The following is a 9,454-nucleotide window of genomic DNA, read 5'->3' as shown; positions in this document are numbered from 1 at the left end:
AGAAAAGTCTCATTTGTCCCAATGGTGGAGTTTCTGTGAGTTAAAGAAACATCTTTTGTGTCCTTGACACTGTGGTAAGTGATAGTGAAATATTGACTGTTCTCCCACCTTTTCAGTTTATCACTCATCACAATTCTAGCACAGGCTTCCTACCAGGAACAGGTTCAAAACCACTGAAAGTCAGTGAAAAAGTCCAAAGGTATCTTTTTGTTCCTTGTACTCAAAAAAACTCTCAGTAGAGAGGTTTTAGTGCTGACAGTGCTTCAGAGCTTTGAGGRGACACCACTGAAGAGGACCTGGCTGACATGTGACCTGGAACAGTGAGGCACCCGTATTTGGAATCTGAAAAAAAGTGAAGAGTTTTTAAAAATAAAACCARCTTCCTTAAGGCACTCATAAGACTTTGGTGCAATGGCTTGTTCTGTCATCTCTTTCTGCTCCATTCAAGAACCATTCAAGCTCTTTGAACTTCCTGCTGTTGTCATCACACCATTTCTCCTTGCTATTTCAGTTGAACTTCACCAATTTTATTCTCTTCTTCACAGAATTCTGCCTTGAAAGGAAAAGAACATGCCAAAATGGCCAGGATGGCCAAAATAAAATTTCATACATATTTCAGAAAAGACAGACAATCATTTAATAAACTTCTTCCTCTCCCTGTGACTCACCTGTGACACCTACAAGACTGCAAACTATTCCCTTAGGTGAAGATGGCCATTCACTCTAGACAGACAAATAGATAATCAATGCCAGGTATTTTTATCTCCTTAGGATATGAACTTTGTTTCACTTTAGGACACTTTTCAACAGGAATATACTTCAGGACTGATCAAAGAAATGCAAACTGAATATCTTTCCAAGTTGCCTTTTGTATTTCTTTTATCTCTTCTTCTCTCCACCAGATTTTTATAGACTGCACATCTTCTTTGGCTTTCCTTTCTCTCTGAAACACTGTGGTAAGACCAAGGGGCAAATGTACTCTCTTGGGTCACAAGACTASAGAAAAAATAAAGCTGGGCTGCCAGGAGGGAAGAAAGTAGATTATCACATAGGGACTGGAGTGGGAGGAAGATTTAATAAAAGGAGATGCACATGGAGTTGTTTGGGCAAGAAGAAAGGGACAAGAAGCTACAACTTGAATAAGAACCCTGAAATAGTGGATGACCTGGGAAACATTTGGCACAGCGGGAAAAGGGAGAACTGCATTGGCCAAAGAGTTATGAATCAAAAGAGGAAATCTGGAAAAAGGCACTGAAAAAGTACGTCTTTCAGATGGAGTGAGACAGGAGAAGGAGGGGATCAGACTGGCTGGCAAGGCAGCCAYAGGTATTTATCTACTGCTAATGTAAACCRCAGTCCTATCCTTTCTGCAGAAAGTAGATTTAGATAGTCTGGACCCTACCTTTGTTTGGGCCAACAGTCTCACTCATCTTCTTTTTTTATGCTAGTTGAAATAAATGTAAAATTCCACATAATTAATGAGAGAATTCCACATTTTAGAAGACACATTGTTTTATAAAAATAGAAGTAATCTAAATAAAGACTGTCTGTTTTGCCTAGACAATATTCTGCAACTCAGAGCTGGTTGCTCTGGTAACTTTAAAGGATTCTTTTTTTCTCCTGAACTGAGAAATAATCTGACTGGTAAAGCCACAAAACTAAGTAGTTCAAAGAGATGGAGAGTGACCACAGCAAACAAGCAAAGAAAAGTGAAAAAAATTACAAGAATTACCTCAAAATTCAGGCTACTRCACCTGTCCTGCAAGAGACAATTCTATAGTACTTGCTTTACAACATTCACTAACACTATTCTTAAGCCAGTTATTTTGGCCAGAGAAAAAGATTCCTTCAATATCTTCATGCAATTTTAAATATCAGACAAGTTCTTTATAGCTTGCTTTGCACAGCACAAACTGGTAGTTTCTGTATTTGTGAATACAACTGGAAGCTCGTTATATAGCAAGATTTAWATGTATATTTAAGAAGTGTTGACATTCAGGTCATTGGATGGGGCAACAGCATCATGGAAACCACATGGTACCGTGATAGGCGAGAAGTTAAAATATGGAAGTAGGCATACAGGCATACATATATGTATATGAATATATAYATATTATRTGTATAATTATGACTATTAATAATCAATGGACTTTTCTGTGGTCCCTCCAAGAAAGTAGGAGACCACAACTCTACTTACAGCTCTGCAGGGACATGAATGAAAAGATCTGAAGACTTGGCTGAACTGCAAAACTGCTAAGAATTAGTTTTAAAAGTTATTACTTAATGAGTTCTTAAGTACTCCAAAAAGCCTTTGTGCATGTGTTATCTGCAAAGGCTAAATTTTAGCTGCCATCATGCTGAGAGTTACAAATTTCAGCAATTAGACACCTATTTCTACCAGTCTGTCTCCTTGGACAGATTTTGATCAGTAACTGTGATCTACTATTCCATGAATATTTAAATACTTAAACAGTCTGTTCAAGGGATTTGATCTCTCTCTTTTCTGTATTCAAATAAAATATAAGCCTCAACAAGTTTTGGTGTTCTGTTCAACAATGCTAGCAGAATAATTCCTGCAGGTCTCAGCAGTGCAATGGACATTTTTATTCCTTAAAAGAAGCTCATGCTTATGGAATCATAGTATCCTAGAATCCTTAAGGTTTGAAGGGACCTTTAAAGATGATCTAGTCCGACTGTCCTGCACACACAGGGTCATCTAGATCACGTGGCACAGGATTGCGCCCAAGTGAGTTTTCACAGAATCACAGAATGGTTGAGGTTGGAAGGGACCTCTAGAGATCATCTAGTCCAACCCCCCTGTTAGAGCAGGGACACTTAGAGCATGTGGTATACAGYGGCATCCAGGCAGGTTTTGAAGAAAACCTCTCTCCAGAGAAGGAGACTTTACAGTTTCCCTTGGCAACGTGGTCCAGGATGTTATGATTCACCTTTATGCTTCAGCTCTTCTGCTTTCCCATTAGTGGATCAACGGCTGAGTTTCTAAAAAAAATTGCGTTTTGTTAGTGCCCAGTGAGAGAAAGAAAAATGCATCTCAGAGAAAGCCACATCCTCTTCAGAAGCATCTTTCTTTAAGAAACTTTGCAGTCAATACCAAGCTGAGTGGAGTGGCCAAAACTCCAGAGGGCTGTGCTGCCATTCAGAGGGACACGGACAGGCTGGTAAGTTGGGCAGAGAGGAACCTCATGAGGTTCAACAAGGACAAGCGCAGGGCCTGCCCCTGGGGAGGAATAACCCCAGGCATCAGTACAGATTAGGGGTTCACCTGCTGAAAAGCAGCTCTGCAGAGAGGGATCTGGGAGTCCTGGTTGACTAGCTCTGTTTTGTATGAGTATGAAGAGGAGTCTCCATGCTGGCGACATACTGATCAAAAATATCCCATACAGATCTAGCAGACCCACTCCTACATTAACATGCTCTTCTAGCTTGGCACACTCTTTTATGAATGCTGATTTGGAGATATCTCACCAGTCAGAGAGTAGAACTATTTTCTGTTAATCATAAGGACTTGAATGCAAATCTCAGCGACACAGTTGTACCTCTTTGGTGAGATTACACCAGCCTTGCAAAACACACTAACTTAACATAGACAATTGCAGTATTCAGATAGAATGTCTGCATTCACATATTTATAGGTTTAATTGCAGTTTAAACTGTTACTTATTATTAAGAAGTTAGTTTTGTTCCATCTGAACTCATATTGAATCAACCTTGCACAGACAACATGAAAGTGTGAAGTGTGAATATTGTCAATTGTGTTTAGGAATATTGATGTAGATATTTAGATTTCCCAGAAGTATCATAACTTATCTACCACAGACTTCAATGTAATTGAAAAGAGAAAAAAAAAAAGAAAAAAAAAAAGAAAAAAAAAAAAAAACCAATCAATTGGCCATTTACTCCCATACCTCAGGGCACTGCAGTACTGATATAACAGTCCTTACACTGGTTTACTTCATCCTCAGCATAGGAGTAATGTCAGGAAAAAATACACTAGCGAGGAATTACTATGTCTCTTTATCATCTGACACATTATTATTTGTCACTGAAGTTCCTCAACCTGCATTTAGGCTTTCTCAGCATCTAGATATCYATTTAGCTTAAAATGCCAAAGTGAAGAAAAATCATTAACTGCTTTAATCCTTATTTTTAAAGATAAACTAGAAAGTAGCTGATAGACTTGATCTCAGCGGCCTGACAGCCCACTCATTAAAATGAAGAGCTATAGCTTGCTAGGAATGGAGTATTTCTGTCCTGAGCCTAATCCAGAAAGAATTACCTAAAAAAGAACCCAGAAATCTGTCTGTTGCAGCTCTCAGCAAAGGAGGCCGGTTCTTCAAGGAAAGACACTTGTATTATCTGAGAGGAGTCTTAGGCTACATGAAAGTGTTGCATGCAAACACCATTTGCTGCTCTGGTAAAATACACTGGTCAAATTTGACCTCTAAGCAATGCTCTGGCCTAACATGCCCAAGGCAATGGAATATCTCTACAGTATATCTGCAAAAACAGCATCTGCAGGCAAAGCCAGGGCATATGGTCTCTCAGCCTATTGTTGATGCTGAAATATCTCCTTAGGTTAGCAAAGAAGGAGGAAGAATGACAGAATTTGGCTGGGCTCCCTTCAGCTGATAGCTTGCCAGATGATTGCTAGGACATCCAGACAATGAAGCTATCTGTGTGTTGCAAATCTGTGTATGACCGGTGTCCACATATGGCTCTTATTTTGAAGACGTCTGGGATATCCCACATATCTAGTGTCCCTTCWTGGAGTATAGAATTATGAAATCATATGATTACATAGAGTTTGTTAAAGAGGAATTATGAGAAAACAACATGCCCATCCTTCTGGCTCACATTTATTTTGAATAGATTTCTATAACATGATTAATTAATATCGGAAATGGACACAGTATTCCCTCTGCTGAATGTATCATGATATATATAGCTATATACAATATGCAGACATAGCAGTATATAACCAGTGCCATATATGAATATAACCATGTGCAACTGATACCATATGCAAACGAAATTATATACAATGGCATACAGAATCATAGCTCACTCAATGAAGAGTTGAGCTTCAAAGGGAAACYTCTAGGCCATGCTCTCACAATGACAGGATTCAGCTYGAGCTACCTCTTCTCYAGGTTGAACAGCCCCATCTGTTGAACAGCCCCAGAGAGAACAGCTGGTCTCTCTGGACCAGCACTGAAGACTTCAAGTGTGGCCTCGCTAAGGCTGAGTAAAGGAGAATTCACTTCCCTCATCTTGTTGACAAAGCTTTTCTGATGCAGCCCAGGATATCTTTCACCTTCTTTGCYGCAAAGGTGCATTGCATTGCTGGCTCATGGACAACTTCTTGTGCTCTAGGACACCCAGGTGTCCTTCTTCACAAACCTGATGTTCATATGGTCAGCCTGTCCTGATGTAGGGTTTATTCACTGAATTTCGTGAGRTTCCTCTCTGCCCATTTCTCCAGCCTGTCAAGATCCCTGTGAAAAGCAATACTATCATCTGGTGTATCAATCACTTGTCCCCATGTTGAGTCATCTACAATCTTGATGAGGGTGCATTCAGTCCCATCTTCAAGATCAATCATGAYGATATTAAACAGTGCAGACATCAGTTTTGAACCCTGGGGGAAGACCACTAGGGACTGGCCTCCAGTTCATCTTTATTATACTGGTCACAACTGTCTGAACTCAGCAATTCAGCCAATTTTCATGCCACCTTACAGTCTGCTTATTTAGCATTTACTTCATCTGCTTGTCTATGAAGATAGACAACTATGCTAACCACCATTGATTTCCAGGATCCTGCTTCTTGCCCTTTTTGAAGGTAGGAGTGGCATTTGCTGTCTTCCAATCTTTGGAAACATCTCCTGATCATTATGCCCTTTTAAAGAGAATGGAATTGTCTTGTAATAGCATTATCTATCCCCCTCAGTACTTATAAACTCATCCTGACAATTTATATGAGCACTAGGAGAAACTCCAGTTTTGGTGAAAGATCTGGAAAGCAAAAGCAAAGCATTTCATAGTCACTGATCTCAAAAAAGCCAGACACAGATYAAACTAGAAGATAATATACATTAATACATACAACAAAAGAAACAAAAGAGCACAAAAAAGGAAATTCTTCCTATGTTTCCCCTGACTATCCTGGATTCCACTTTTCTTAATCAATTAATAACAATCTCTTCTAATCCAAACTTTCAGAAGCATAACAGATGTCTCATCAGTAATGGCAGTAGATATGGACACAGTTACAAAGACAAAAATATAAGGTGCATTTCCCTYAAGAATTTCTGACAGCTCTGTATTTGAGGCAGACCTACCAAACAATTCCAATGCATAATATTTTCTTTTCTCTGGAAAAATACTTCTCCACAGGGACTGAGGATTTTCTTCATTCTTCTTCACATCACATTGTTGCAGTTTTTTATGGGATATGCTTTATGCTCAGCARCTTATTAACAGTCAGCTTTCTTGCATCTGACATTACAGCCTCTGAGTTTAGAAGAGTTCAAGACTCTTCTGTCTTAAGTTTTTGTTGACTTATAAAATTGAAAATGCATTTTCTGTGGTCTTAAAGAATTTGCTTTGTMTAGAGCTGTGCAGATTATTGTTGGTGAGAAGTGTTACTTAGTAAAAAAACAAAAAGTGAGTGACTGATCATCTGATCATTTTGGATAGAATTCACTTTAACTGTCTCAGTAGAAATTCTTTAAAGATATACCTTAAAGATTTTATCCCAGGATGTTCCTTAATTCACCTGCTGAAAATTAATCTCAGGTTACCCCAAATGAAAAGGAGTGTCTATTTCTTCAAGAAACAGAGCTGTTTGGATATCTTTGGATGTGTTGCAAGGTCACTATATTTTGGATGGGCACCAGGCCCTGTGAGCACTCAATTGCTAGCACTTACCTAGTTTTGCTGTGCACCATGGACTGGTCTCACAGAATGCAAAGTGGGTCTTTCAGCTGAAGTTAAACCAGCAGAGGAGCATGAATACCTCTATGCTCCAGTCTAAAACAGATTCATAGTAATCTCTCTTGGAAACATGTATAGGGCTGACTTTTGGTCCTCCGATCTATTTCCTTGTCCACAGTGTTCCTGTTATGTTACACTACTTCCTGCACTGGATTTAGCTTTTGACAACTGCTAGAATCTTCAAGAGTCTTTAAAAACTTGAAGGTTTCCTTTCTTTTTAGTGCTAAAAGGAAGAAAAGATTTTAAGCAGGGAGAAAAGCTTGCTCCTGAAGATTTTGAAGGGTTTGCATATTAGACACCTCGAGGCATGTCTACAATAGTTGTATTTAGTCTTTGGGGCCTGGGGGATTTATCAGCTGTGACTGTATGCTTTGATAACATCTTGAGTTCATGTCACGGTGAGACTGAAATATGCCCTAAGAGGCAGAAGGGTGCTGATGGTGCACTCATACATGTCACCCAGGTTGTACAACTGGGGAAGCCATTACTGCAGGACACACACAGTTTAGATATAGCCCTTGATGGCGTGTATGCATTTCCCACTGACACTACATATTAACATTTCACTACTGATAGCTCAGTGGAGTACCAAGTGTGAAGGTACTGTCACTGCTGATTAACCATGTTTTACACATTTTACACACAGGCACGCTGTAAAATGCCAGCTCTGAGTGAGTCTACCGAAGTGAGCCAAATACCACTAGTATTACTGGTGCTGCTCAGTGAGAACTGGGAACTCCCTCTGGGATAAACAATTCCTCCAAGCGGTCTTTGAGTTTTTTCCACCGTGTGGATGCCCAATCTAATCTAAACCCCACTATAGGATGTGCCTCTTGCACAGATAGTATCACCATCTGCAGATCCAGACTGGGAGTTCTCCTTTCCTTTGCAGATGCCCATGCTCTTTTCTCTGGAGGTTCATGTTTAAATCTCGGATGGGAACAAAAATAATGATTGTTATACTATGAACTATAAGGTCAACACTCAGAAATGGCATAAATTTACCGTTGTAAATCAGCACAAGTAACAGTCAGAAGACAGTGTGTATTGATGGAAATGGCATGTCAGCTAAGCGAAAGGCAGGATTGAGAAAAGAAAACAAGTCAATTTAAATAAGGAGACTCTTATCCTAGAGAAGGGTGTGATATAAACACTTGAATAAAGACTCAGATATATCGACAGAAAATCGTATGTTTCCTTGTGTGATCATGTGATTTTTAAAAAAAGTAAGTGGCCATAATCAAGTTGTGTCTTTTTCCCATCTAACTTTTCTTCTTTTTAATTCCTCTTCAAGGGCAAATTTTTCTTTATCTGCTAAACTCCTTATTAAAAATTCCCTTCAGTGCCTCCACTTCTGACCTCTGCATTCACTAGTAACTTTCTAAAGTTCTTCAGAATAATATGTCCCATGATTTGTCACACTGGTCAAATCTGAATATCTGATGCGGTATTTTCACACACAAAGGAGAATAATGGAATTAAGTTTCCTCCAAACCACACCCAATGAGATGTAAAAAGTATAGGTAGGTTTCTTCTGAAGAGTTTGTATTAGAACTAATTTTTCATCCCAGTAGAATCAAGCTAACCAAGACTATGATGACTATTTGTATCATGCATTTCTCTCCATGTAGACAAAAACAAGATGTACAGGTACAAAAAGCAGAAGTTCTGAATGTTATCCTAGAACAAACAGCTGGTCCCAAACCGATGCCTTATATTTGCCTTTTATTCTACAAATCTTCCAATTGAGAGATGGCTCTCTGGAGCACATTAATCAAAATTTCTGAGCTGTGTGTGTGTACATATGTTTGAATATGTGACTTAGTCGCCCAGTTGTTAGCAAATGGTACTCAGGGTTTTCAGGGACTTTTGTCTGTGTTTTGAAAGGGGAAAAAAATTCAATCTTTAGAACCTCACAATACATTTTAAATTAAATGAGTAGTCTAGCCCTGGCAGCATAGGATATTTGTTTTCTCTTCTCCAGTGCACTTCTATCAATTTCTGATTAGCTGACCCAGTGAAATCCTGGGCAAAAGCACCAACAAGCCTGAATGGATATTTCACAGAAGTTATAAATGTCTTTCAGAAATGTAAGCTGTTTATGAGTTTACTTTATCCACAGATCAGAGCTTTGTCTGTGGGCTTTATTTCCTAAGCTTACTTTTATGGACTTTTTTTCCATCTTGGAAGTAAATAGGAGAGCTTGATATTACACAGGTTTGTAATTTTTAATCAAGTACAAATCGGAGGCATAAATCTGGTTGGAATATTATTATATTTGTTACACAAATTATATGTACCTAAATATTGTTAATTAAAATTTTAAACTAAAATCAATGCCCATGATCATGTTTAGATGTGCACTCCCAAGACAGAAAGCTGCTAATGCTTTACAAGTGTCCTTCCTAAAGATTTCCTGCTTTCTGAAATCACTTTAA

The sequence above is a fragment of the Nothoprocta perdicaria genome, unplaced genomic scaffold, assembly GCF_003342845.1.
Source record: "Nothoprocta perdicaria isolate Ctin4 unplaced genomic scaffold, notPer1 scaffold_404, whole genome shotgun sequence".
NCBI classification, from domain to species: Eukaryota; Metazoa; Chordata; class Aves; order Tinamiformes; family Tinamidae; genus Nothoprocta; species Nothoprocta perdicaria.
This window is presented reverse-complemented; position numbering follows the sequence as displayed.